Source organism: Colobus angolensis, unplaced genomic scaffold, assembly GCF_000951035.1.
Source record: "Colobus angolensis palliatus isolate OR3802 unplaced genomic scaffold, Cang.pa_1.0 Scaffold200, whole genome shotgun sequence".
NCBI lineage: Eukaryota > Metazoa > Chordata > Mammalia > Primates > Cercopithecidae > Colobus > Colobus angolensis.
The window spans coordinates 603,508-617,167 of NW_012115156.1; the positions used below are offsets into that span (position 1 = coordinate 603,508).

Below are 13,660 nucleotides of genomic sequence, written 5' to 3' on the forward strand. Positions count from 1 at the left end.
AGTTTGCTTAATTGGCTACTTGCTGCTCCCTGACACAGGTCCCTGTCCTCTTCCATGTGGACCGTGTGCCCTGGGTAGGCTCAGCGGTCCTCTCTACTGATCACAGGCTGACTGTGCCTCCATCTGCAGCAGCACGCCATAGAATTCTCTTCTAAGGCTGGTCTCATAGCTTCAGCCTTAACCTGGAAAGAACCTTTCCTTACTTCCCTCACTGTCTGGAAGATCCCACAATGCTGGCCTTTTCTGAAGAAAGATGCTCATCTTTTTTTTTTTTAATTCCTTCATAGTTCTCCTTTTTATAAAAGGGAAGGCAAAGAGGCGTTAAACAGCGTGACTCACTGGGAAAACTAGTACTTCAGCCAGACAGAAGGGTTCACTGGAGGATGGGCAGTTCAGAAGAATATGGCTGGGGGGGATGTACACCTCATTAGAAGGGTCTGTAGGGTATTAGAATAATTTTGTATTTATCTAGGCATTGAGGAGACCAGGGTCATTGAAGGCTTTACACAGAACAGTAGTAAAATTACATTTTCCTTTGAAAAGGAAACTCTGATGCTGGTAGGGAGAGTGGTTGGAGGGGAGCAAGGCTGGAAACAGTGATACCAGTTAGGAGACCATGGCAGTAGTTCAAGAAACAGATGTTGTGAGCCTAGTGCCTTCATCCTCTCCTGAATCTGAGAGTCTCCTTTCCCCTGGCCTATGACTAGGACCATCGGCCAATCTCCTACTATAAAAGACAAAAAGCCCTGGTACAAACATTTCTAGGCTTGCTTGCAGCTTGAGTTAAGACTTAGTAAGATAATATTACAATTCATTCTGGCAGCGTTGGCAGAGGCAACAGCAGCAATGATGCTCTATGGGCCTGACTCAGGGCCAGCAGTGATGGCAGCCCAAGGTAAGTATATCCAGGGGCTGCTGGTGGCAGCAGCAGTGTCTTCGATGCAGTGGTTCAACATGTTGTATTTGACTCTGATTCTGGTTACCTGAACTTCCTTTGCTCTTACCCATTTTCTGAGCCCGAGTCTTCAGATCTCTAATTTATTTTCATCGTACCTTTAAAATAATCCTCTGAGGAAGTAAGACAGTGTTATTATTTTCATTAAGATGAGGGAAATGAAACTACAAGTTTGGTTACTTGCTTAAGAGCCAAAGCTAGTAAGTGGAACACACAGGTTTGGATCCAATCAAATCTTTGTGATGGACTCAGTACTCTTTACACTCCCTACTTGCTTACCAAACTTGGTAGCTCCTAATTCCTGGCATATATAGCAAAATGAAGGGAAGGGCTAGAAGCTATTGCTTACACTTGGCACAGGCTCTAAAGTTATGTAGAAGTCTTATTAAAATTAAGTTATTTAAAACAATATATAATGGAGTAAAATGCAAGATCTAGGTATAATTAGTAATTTAAATAAATTTTACCTTTGTAGGAGGTGAGCATCTAGATTCCCCAGGAATACAAAATCATTAATCTTTGTAATGTGTACCTTGATAAAAACATATGAGAAGTCCTGAAATGAAACATTAGCCAATCCTTAGGCTAGTGTTGCAATTAGCTAAATATCCCCATTTAATTTAGTAAACCCCATATTTAACCCCACATATCTGATTTATGAGTTTGTATGTAATAGCCTCATCCATTTATGTTCTTGAAGCCTGGAAGTTCATAGCCCTACCAATCTTTAGTCAAATAATTGTGCAACAAAATTTGACTAAAGATTGGTAGGGCTATGAATACTAACTAATGCTACTACAAATATATAAAATACTCTGTTAAATACTTTACTGAAAAAGGGATTAAATCTAAGATGTCTTTTCCATATCTGCATGTTATGCTGAAATGACTATTTTGTCATCTGGAGAGAATTATATGCAATGATTTCACAGTGAGGAAACAAACTCATGATTCAATGAAAGGGTAAGGTAGATGTGAATCATAATCACTTAAATTATAGTTATTAAAATTCTATAAATTTAAAACACTTTAGTTTTATAAAGCTTGGGCAATGAGTCCATTCCAAGCAGCATTGACCAAATAGTATTATTTTCAGGATGTTCTAAGTATACCAGGTTACATCTGACCATAAAATGTTTCTCTATTACATGTGCCCATTTATTTGTTCTACTATTCATTCAGGAACTATGCTGACTCTCGAGGCAAAGATAAATACCACAGGCTGGGCATGGTGGCTCACACCTGTAATCCTAGCACTTTGGGAGGCTGAGGTAAGAGGATTACTTGAGGCCGGAAGTTTGAGGACAGCCTAGGCAATATAGTGAGACCCCTGTCAATACAAAATATTGTTTTAAAATTAATCAGGTGTGGTGGTGTGTGCCTGTAGTCTCAGCTACTCAGGAGGGACGCTGAGGAGGGAGGATCCCTTGAGCGCAGGAGGTCGAGGCTACAGTGAGCCATGCACTCCAGCCTAGGTGACAGAGTGAGACTTTGTCTCTAAAAAAGTTAATAATAATAATAATAAATACCACAGTGATGTGTAAATAAGGAATTATGTTGTGATATATAACAATAGAAGTACGTACAAGGCACAAGGAAGGATCAAAAAATAAACCCGGCCTATAGTCTTCACTGAGGTGTTGATTCTTTCTTAAACTGCATCTTGAAGGATAAATATGAGGATAACAGTGGACATGTAGGAAGGGTGAGCAGAGGATAATAGTTTAGACAGAGGGAGCTGCATGTGTAAAGACATGGAGGCATGAAATAGCTTAAGTTAACAGAATTGCAAGTATTTTTGTGTTTATAGGACCTAACATTGAAAAGTTATGGTGGGAGATGAAGCTAGGCAAACAGGGGACAGATAATGAAGGATCTTCAATAATCCTATAAGTCCCATTGGTATATAATCCTATAAGTCCTTTGGATATATACCCAAAGGAAAATAAATCATTCTACCAAAAAAAGACACCTGCACTTGTTATGTTCAGTACAGTGCTAGTCACAGTAGCAAATACATAAAACCAACCCAAGTGCCCATGAACAATGAATCGGATACAGAAAATGTGGTATATCTACACTATGGAGTATTATACCATAGAAAAGAACACAGTCGTGTTCTTCACAGCAACATGGATGCAAAAATTCTAAGCAAATTAACTCAGGAACAGAAAACCAAATACTATATATTCTCACTTACAAATGAGAGCTAAACATTGGGTACACAAGGACACAAAGAAGGGAAAATAAACACTGGAGATTCCAAAAGTGGGGAGGAATAGGGAGAGACAAGGGTTGAAAAACTATCTATCCAGTACTACATTCACTACTTGGGCACTAGGATCATTAGATGCCCAAATCTCAGCATCACGCAATATACCCATATAAGAAATCTGCACACGTACCCCCAAGTCTAAAATAAAAAAGAAAGAAAGAGGCTAGGCACGGTGGCTCACACTTGTAATCCCAGCATGTTGGGAGGCCGAGGCGGGTGGATCACAAGGTCAGGCGTTCAAGACCAGCCTCGCCAATATGGTGAAACCCTGTCTCTACTAAAAATACAAAAACTAGCCGGGCATAGTGGCAGGCGCCTGTAGTCCCAGCCATTCAGTAGGGTGAGGTAGGAGAATCACTTGAACCCAGAAGGTAGAGGTTGCAGTGAGCCGAGATCACACCACTGCACTCCAGGCTGGGTGACAGAGCGAGACTCTGTCTCAAAAAAAAAAAGAAAGAAAATAATCATACTATATGAGCATGATTTAATGGACATGAAAAAGATAGCAAAGAATTTTAGACGAAAGCGTATAGCAAGAGAATATTTACCAGTTGGAAAAATGACTCTGAAGGTAGTATGGAGAAAAATTTGGAAGAGAAAAGATACAGAGTATAGGTGATAATTAACAAAGACATGTAAATAGAAATGAAAAGATGAGAAAATAGGTGAGAAATATCTAGGTAATGGAACCACAGAAATTAAAATAAATCGGACGTGAAGGGTAATGTGAGGACGTAGACAACTGGGTGATCATCAAGCCAAACATCAAAATAGGAGATACAGAAAGAATGCATTTAGTGGAAATATTAAATATAAGCTCAGTTTCAACAAGATGTCATTTGAATTGTCAGTGAATTAGGCAGGTAGAGCTATAGTACAGGCAATGGTGTACGTAGAAGAGGCCAGGGCTGGCTATACTAATGGAAGTCATTGATTACACAGTGGTAATGACAACTATGAGAGTGAATGAGATTGCCCAATAGGAAAAGGAAATACTGAAGAAGTATTGCATATACGTATGGAGTTTCATTGGTAGCTATCACAATTTTGTCGAAATAATTATTGGCATGTTTTCTCATTCATGCCTAAGAAGGTGCATCATGATGTGGTAGAAGGAATGATGGACTGGAAAGCAGGAGATGGCCTGCAATCCTGGTCTCTTGGAAGTCCTTGCATGTTGTTGGGCAAGTCATTTAACCATTCTCTTCCTTGGTTACTTTACCTGTGAAATGAGATTGGATTAAATGAGTTCTAACACTCTGTGATTCTTCAACCAACTCTCCAAATCTCATGATTTTCATCTCTCCCTAATGGGCTCTGATGAAGCTGCCAATGAAACCTTAAATAACTGGGATATCGGCATTGAGAGAGAAATGTGGCCTAGGAAGAGTCACACACCTTATAATTTTCCCCTAAATAATGGAAACCTGACTTTGAAAATAATGTTGCTGTAATTGGGGAGCAGTTATTATAGCCTATTATGAAAATGTAGGGCTTTTTATTGAAAGGGAATGATAGTTGGTCACCAATATTTGGGTTTTGATTGAATGGCCTTTTGTCTCCAAATTTTTGGAAAATAAGATTGACCCATTTAAAAGCCACCTACTTACAGCTTCAGTGCAGTAGAAATTATGTAATAGATCTGATCATATTTGTCCCTTCTGGCCAATTATGACTGCCTACAAGCAATACAGGAATGGAAAACATTTTTGGTAATTATATTGCATTAAAATTGTGTGTCATTATGAGAGTAGGCAGTTCAGATAATTGTGCAGGAAGATGTTACAGATAGATGCTGAGCTGGCCCCAAACTCAATACATGAAAAGGTTTTCCTTTGGGTTCCTGAAAATGTGAAGTACAGCGGGCTGTGAGCACCAAGGAATCAAAGACTAGTTTCAACTGACAAAGCAAACATCTGTGAAAGATACACACTAGCTGTGTTGTAGCAAATTAATGGAATAGTTTTTGTGAAATTATGTCATAGTTTTGATTGAGCTTCAGTCCAGCAGTGCCCTTACACTTAGCCTCTGACTTAGAATTATTCTTTGACTGTCAGGAAGAATATCTTATTGTAAGAAGTCCTGAGCACACTGTGGCTTACAGCAATTAGGGCACCAAAAACTTCAGAACATAGAGCTTTGCAGTGCGAAGATAAACCTGGACCAAAAGGAGTATGATTTGTTAAACCTAATCAGAGTTTGCAAAAATATTTAAAAATCAAGAGAAAAATAAAAGGACAGACAGTTAATAAGCAGCTATTAAGACATATGAAATGACAACAATTAAAAGATAGAATGGGCCGGGCGCGGTGGCTCAAGCCTGTAATCCCAGCACTTTGGGAGGCCGAGACGGGTGGATCACGAGGTCAGGAGATCGAGACCATCCTGGCTAACACCATGAAACCCCATCTCTACTAAAAAATACAAAAAACTAGCCAGGCGAGGTGGCGGGCGCCTATAGTCCCAGCTACTCGGGAGGCTGAGGCAGGAGAATGGCGTAAACCCGGGAGGCGGAGCTTGCAGTGAGCTGAGATCCGGCCACCGCACTCCAGCCTGGGCGATAGAGCGAGACTCCGCCTCAAAAAAAAAAAAAGATAGAATGGAAAGACTACCAAAGCCATAAAGACAGTATAATATCTGGGAATAAACATAACAAGAAATGTACAAGACCTACAGTAGAATGGAAAGACTACCAAAGCCATAAAGACAGTATAATATCTGGGAATAAACATAACAAGAAATGTACAAGACTACAGGAAAAAAACTTTAAAATCTTAGTACAAGATGTGAAAGAAGATTTTGGACAAATGAAAGGTTCTATCTTGGAAAGAGATCCAATACATTATTAAGTGAAATAAGGGACAGAACACTATGTAAAGTATCCTACTTTTCATATAAAAACAAGGAGAAAGTAAGAATCTACATTTCTATTTACTCATGTATAAAGAAACTCTGGGAAAATATATAAGAAATTACCTGTGAGGGGTGTGGGGAATTAGTAGATAAGAGACCAAAATGGGAGATTGAATTTGCACACTGATTATCCAGAGCACTTCCTTGTTTGATTTTACAGCTACAGAAATCCATGATATGGTTGTGCTATAATTTGTTTAATTCAGACTTCTGTTGATAATATTTAGGTTGTTTCCAGTCATTTGCTAGTATAACCAATCCTGCAGTTAATCATGTAAAGGTTACCTCTTCAGAAAATTGAATTTTTAACATAAGTAAAACTTTCAGTAACAACAACAACAATAACAACAAATCCAGAGATAAAAAGCAAATACTTTCAAATGAAAACTCTCACTTAAGTATAGACAGTAGGGGTGAAAATATGAATGATATTGCCTGGATGCTGTGGCTCACACCTGTAATCCCAACACTTTGGGAAGCCGAGGCCAGAGAATCACTTGAACCCAGGAGTTTGAGACCAGCCTGGGCAACATAGTGAGACTCCATCTGTTAAAAATATATATATATATAAGTTAATTAATTAATTAAAATATAAACAATATAAACAGTGGAAGTCTTAGACATGGCCAAGTCCAAGGTCAGGCATGGTGGCTCAAACCTGTAATCCCAGCACTTTGGGAGGCCGAGGTGGGCGGATCATTTGACATAAGGAGTTCAAGACCACCCTGGCCAATATGGCGAAACCCAATCTCTACTACAAACACGAAAATTAGCCAGGTGTGGTGACTTGCGCCTGTAGTCCCAGGTACTTGGGAGGCTGAGGCAGGAGAACTGCTTTAACCTAGAAGGCAGAGGTTGCAGTGAGCTGAGATCACACCATTGCACTCCAACCTGGGCAACAGAGCAAGACTGTATCAAAAATTTAAAAAAAAAAAATGTGATCAAGTCCGGGATGAATAGTTGACATTCTCACTCTCCTTCCCATCCCCACACCATAATCCAAATGCATGCTTCTGGGGCTCCAGCTGTCTTACTTAAGTATGAAGAAGCATTCAGACCAGATGAAGTAGCTCATGTCTGTAATCCCAGCACTTTCGGGGCCCAAGACGAAAGGATCTGAGGTTGGAGAGTCACTTGAGGCCAGGAATTGGAGACTAGCCTGAGCAACATAGCAAGACCTTGTCTCCAAAGCCCTGTTGGTTTTTTTTTAATTATCTGGGTGTGGTAGCATGTGCCTATAGTCTTAGTTACTTGGGAACCTAATGGGAAAAAATTGCTTGAGCCCAGGAGTTTGAGGCTACCGTGAGCTAAGATTGTGCCACTGCACTCCAGCCTGGGTGATAGAGCAAGACCTTTTTTCTTAAGAAAAAGAAGCAGCAGCAGCATCTGTATATCACCCATGCTCCATGCATTGGAAAGCCTTCTGTGTAGATGTAGAATCATGCCAAATGATTTTATCCACATATAGGGATCAAAAGTTGTCCTAGTTAATTGATTATCATTAGGAAACACACAGTGTTTCCTGCCACAGATGTTACTTTTCTAGACTGGTAGGTGTGGCAAGGTAATTCATTAAAACATGAATTTGTGTTGGTTCTCTCTATAGTTTTAACCTCCTCAATTTTGGGGAGATAAGTCAGTTTTTGTCTCCTTGTCTCAGAGGTAATTTGTAGCTGAGCAGAAAATGGGAGCTTCCTGAAGAAATGCACTCCATTTGATTTGTAAAAACCTCAACTCATAGAAGAGATGGCAATAAATGATCTGAATGAAGGAGAGTGCCTTTTAAAGTGGCAAGATGTGAAAAGGGTTAATTTCTCCAGTCTGGGCAGTCTATAGAGTTTTAGAGAAGCAGGGACCCACTTCTGGTCTCTAGGCAAGGTCTCTGAGAGAATGGCTGCATGACTTTGGAGCCCTAAGTGCCAGGATCCCAACCCTGGTCACTTTCATTTCCAGTGAGAGGCCCAAGGTCAGTTTGCAACTGGATCTCTAGGAACCATTCAACAATAAGTATATCTGCAACAACCTCCATGGACTGGAGAATAGAGTTGTTTACTCTTTAAATCAGCTAGAAATGTTTTTAACTGCAAATAATAAAAAAAAATTGTAAAACCAACATACAATGGCTTAAACAAAGAGAATGTTTCTTTTTCTCTCACAACAGAATTCTGGAGGAAAGTGACTCTGGGAACGGGTCAGTGGCTCGGTGATGTTGGGACCACCAAGTCTGCAATTCTCCCGACCTGTTCTTCACGATTGTAAGATGACTGCTGCAACTTCAGGCATCGTGTCCATGTTAATGTCAGGAGGAAGAGAGGAAGAGGGAGCACTGGAATATTGCATTCATTTTGTCAGGAAAAGCAAAGCCTTTCCAGACTGCCCTGAAACCTGCTTACCTCTCATTGGCTGGCACCATCACTTGACCACTTGTCCACTCCTAGCTGCAAGGAAACTGGCAAAGTAGAAGGTATTTGAGAATGTCTGCTGGGTTAGCCAAAACAATAGGGACTTCTACACCCAGTTTTCTGGGCACTGCTTAAGTATCCTTGATTCCTATGTGATCAGAGGGAGAACAAACCTCAATAATGAAACAGATTCAATTTCTATCACGCAGTGAGACACCATGGGAGTAGAATACATTTTTAAAGAAAAAAAATTGAAAAAGAAAATGCATTTTTGAAACAACAACAAAATCAGAAAAGATGAAAGGTGATATTTCCAGCGTATCAGTTTGTGGTGGTAAATTGATTACCTTATACACAGGCCTCAGTGACTTTCTTCTCCTTACCTAATGAGTCATCTTTAAGTAAAGTAAAGAAGCAAGAGCAGCAACAGATGCTTCCTAACAAGAAGTTACCAAATCTGTTCACCACAAACCTGAGAATTCAGCTGTGGACATTTGGACACTGGCAATGAACATGAAACTCAGCTTATGAGGCACATTTGGCTAAAGGTCAAGGTGACTTAAAGTTCATCATAGGACCTTTACAATTTGCAAAGCAGGTGGCTGGATAGGGACTCCTTCCAAGTCTCATTTGATTGGATAATGTCTATGTTTTAAGTATCAGAAGTGAGTCTTTCTCTGTTAAATGAAGTCAGTTCCACTAAAACCCTAATCTTGTTTGGCAGGCACTCTATATTTCTTAATTTTTATTCCATGCTGTATATTCTTTTAGACTTGATTTTCACTTTTTTTTTTCTTTTTTCCTGTAAGTTTATCTTTGTTGTGAAACAAAGTGCCCTGGTTAGAAGGACGGGTTTGTGGGCTGCTGGTGGTGGGACAACAGCAGTCCTTCCAAGTCTTCCTCCCATCGCTCTGTTAGCTCTCTCTTTGTTTTTAATTAGCATTACACCAGTTGATTCTGTTGTCTCTTAACCCTGGTTCTGTACCCTCTTCCTCTTTTCTTTTCCTTACTCCGCTCCTGTTTTCTCTTGTACTGCTTTTCCAAGAAATGTCTTGTCTCCTCATCAGTTGACTGTCTTCTCTTTCCAGAGGGACCATGAAAGTGCCGGCCTACGGAACCCATAGAATGTGGGAACAGACAAACAAGCTGCTGCCTATTACAGAGATAGATAATTAAGTTCAGACCATTACATGCAATTCATCAGCTTATCTTTTTCAGACTTTATATAAGAAGTCATCTCCCAATGGTCACCACTTGCCAGCTGCAACTTTGATGCATATTATGAAGTTAAATTAGATTGATGGGGACCCTTTGAACTCTTCCCAGGGAATTATCTTTATAATGCTACGGTTTTTTCTATAGCATGATCATATTGTTAATATTGGTTATAAGGTCATATGGTTAGTATTGGTGGCTCACAGCTGTAATACCAGCACTTTGGGAGGCCGAGGTGGGAGGATCACTTGAGCCCAGGTGTTCAAAACCAGTCCTGGAAACATAGTAAGACCTTATCGCTACAAAAAAATATTAAATAAATAAATAAAAAGATTAGCTGGGCATGGTGGCACATGTCTGTAGTTCTCACTACTTGGGAAACTAAGGTGGGAGGATTGCTTGAGCTTGGGAGGTTGAGACTGCAGTAAGCTGTGGTTGTGCCATGGCACACCAGCCTAGTGACAGAGTGAGACGCTGTCTCAAAAGAAAAAAAAGAAAAAAAAAAGTACCTGTAAGGTCTTTGAGATTTCTAAGATGAAAGGTGTCACGTAGTTGAATGAATTCACTTCGAGAGACAGAAGGCAACTACAGGGAATATTACGTACATCATGGAGCTGAAAGCACTAAGGCCTGTGGAGTTATTCTCAGTGACACGTAGTTGAAGGCAGTGGTCCACATGTTTTGAACATGGTTTCTCCCAGGTGAAAAGGATGAGTAATTTGTTCTCCTTCATGTGTGTGTATGTAGGTCTTACACACAGCAGATTTGCCACAAAACAAATGAAGATTACACTTTGGGTCCGTCTCTCACATGAGCCCCTTCCAAAGTTCTGTCTGCTAATTTTACATTTTGTAATTTCTTATTATTTTTCCTTAAAGAAGGCTCCTCCAATTGCATAAGCTTCCAGCCTCACAAAATTTGGATCCATACCTGAGTCAACATACAATACAATTTTCCATTTCTAACTTTTAGTTGTACCTAGTGTTTTATTGGAAATGATCAAGTACATGAGTGGTGTCTTTTTCAAAAATTTACTTTATTTGCTTCTCTAGCTTCATCGTTAGTTATGCAGTTAAATCTAACCATTTGGAGGTATTTTCATATAACCTCCATTGAGGACAATTTGGCTATAGCTTTTAAAATTATATATATATTTGTACAATTGTAAGCTGCCATATCTATAAAACTATCTGATGGACAAAAGTTGAAAACACTCCAAGAGCTCATCAATAAAAGATTAAATTAATTATGATACATCCATATGAACACTGAGCAGCTGTAAAAAAAAATGAGAAAGTAATTTATGTGCTGATATGGGAAGACTTCCAAGACATGTTGTTAAGTATAGAATGGTGTATACAGTATGCTATATAGTATGGTAAAATGTTTAGGGATTCACATTTATATTTATCATTGTTTGTATTTACATAAAGTAATTCTGAAAGGATACAAAAAAACTAACAAAAGAGATTACCTATGGTAGTGTGGGGCTTGGGGATTGGATGGGGGAGAAACAGCAGTGGAAATGTGATATTGTACAGTTTTAGGCATTATACATATATAAAAACATGGGAGTGTATTACCTACTCAAAACGTGAAATTAACAAAGATGCAAGAAACTATTTGGAGATTCCTTCCCATTTCAATATATCTATATTCTTTCAGCCCTCAAAGTTATTATAAATGTCATTATAATAACTTCATCAAGCTTCCCCTATAATGAGAATCTTACCATTCTCCTAACTCCAGTAGCACTGTAATCCACCTCTGTTAGGACACATAACTCTTCATCATGTGTGATTATTATTTGCAGATATCATCTTCAAGGCTGTTCTCTATTTACCACCTGCCATTTTTGTTCTCACCTCTACATGACCTTCACATTTTATTTCTCTCAGTTTTTTTGGACAAGCTACATTCCCTTCCACAGAGAAGGCTTCCCTGACCCCTTTCACTTGGTTAGATTACCTTGCTATTCTTTTCTATCTTTCTACGTTCCTTTTCAAAATACTTATCTCACTTGTTATTACCTATAATGTCTGTCTTCTTTACTCAAGAGTCTAGACAAAAAGCTCCATGCCAGACTCGGCTGTGTTTGCATTGTTTACGTCTGTGTTCCTAGTGCTTAGTAAAACACCTAGCAAGGGTTAATAAGTACTTGTTGACTGGAAGGGAATGACTTCCTTCCCTTACTAGGGAGTGATTTCCTTACAGGCAAGATATGTCAACCTTCTATAGCCCACATAAAATAAAGGACAATATCGCCTATTGGATAAAAGACAAAAGTTTGCATATGAGTTTTGCCATTTGCCATACCAGTTCTGGGATCTTAACTTTTTAGCCTCTCTGGGCTTCAGGGTTCTCATCTACATTAAGTTTTTAATTCATTCTGTCATTCAATAAATACGTATGGAATGCTTAGCATGTGCCACTAGTCTAGCAACTGTGGATACAGAAGTATGCAAGGCAGAATAGTACTTGCTATCTGAAGCACACAGTCTAATTGGGGTGGGGAAAGAGTTGGTGGGGAGGGCCACAGTAAACACATAAGCCAAACAAACAAAAATTACAGGTAGTGATAAAGGTCATGGCAGAGCAACTGAAGGTGATTAATTCAGAAAGGCCAGGAAGGGACTCTATGAAGCGATCATATCTGAACTGAGTTTTTGAGTAAACTAAATGAGATAGTGTCTGTGAATGTCTTAGAATCACGTCTGGCATGCAATAAATGTCATAAATGATAAGTATTCTATTTATAAAAACTTGTCAAAAAATGAACCAAAAATACAAGCAGATTGTCTTTCACATATAAAATGCTATAGTTGCAACATTTATATGTATTTGTATAGTGAGAAAGCATATTACATGTATATTACATTTTATTTGAGTAAGTTATTTTTTAACTGAAGGAATCTCCTATTTTGGTTCTGAAATAGTTAATGTTCCTTTTAAGTAGTCTCATTTATACCTTGAGAGTATTTTAATTACCCACAGCATCTGTTTAACATTGTACTCACAGAGAAATCACAGAAACGTATGCAACATTGGTTGTTCATAAGTAGATTCAATGTTCTCTAACGTTTCAAGAACCTCTGAGTTCTTACATGTTTGTTACATCTGAGCTAATGAAGAAATAACCAGGGGTAAGGAACTGAGAAAGAGAATATGGATGTCTCAACACAAAAACATTCCAGGATTGTAAAAAATATCTGATAAGTCACATCTTCCCGGTGTGGTAGTAAAATAATTGGAGTGTATTGGATGGTATAAGCAACTGAAGAGGGTTAAGAATGGCCTCTGTGGCTGGGCACAGTGGTTCACACCTGTAATTTCAACACATTGGGAGGCTTAGGTGGGAGAATCACTTGAACCCAGGAGTCTGAGACCATCTTGGGCAACATAGAAAGACCCTTATCTCTACAAAAAAATTAGCAGAGCCTGGTGGTGCACGTCTGTGGTCCTAGCTACTAAGGAGGCTGAGGTGGGAGGATTGCTTGAGCCCAGGAGGTTGAGGCTGCAGTGAGCCAAGATCATACCACTGCACTCAAGCCTGGGTGATGGAGCAATATCCACTCAAAAAAAGAAAGAAGAAAGAAAGGAAGGAAGGAAGGAAGGAAGGAAGGAAGGAAGGAAGGAAGGAAGGAAGAAAAGGAAGGAAGGAAGGAAAGAAGGAAGAAAGGAAGGAAGGAAAAAAAAGTCTCTGTGCCAGGCATTTCTCATTTAATCCCTAAAAAACAAAAAACGTAGGCAGTAGGTGGCTGCCTCAAGTTGGATTCTTCAGAAGCTGAACCTGAGACGCAGGAGAGACAAGTGTAAGTTGGGGAAAAGTCCCTTTTCCAGGTAAAGCTCTGCCTGGGCTGGGGGATTCTAGGGTAATGTGTAAATTACACATAGAAGTTT

General features: G+C 39.3%; 1 long non-coding RNA gene across 2 annotated transcripts in view; it reads left to right on the forward strand.

The window, feature by feature from the left end:
• Positions 1–12,045, forward strand: part of LOC105511574 — a 35,527-nt gene extending 23,482 nt beyond the window's left edge. For both annotated transcript variants that reach the window (XR_001001731.1, XR_001001730.1), the window contains one exon: positions 8,305–12,045. This is a non-coding gene — a long non-coding RNA (uncharacterized LOC105511574). The remainder of the gene's footprint in view (positions 1–8,304) is intronic.
• Positions 12,046–13,660: the final 1,615 nt, after the last annotated feature.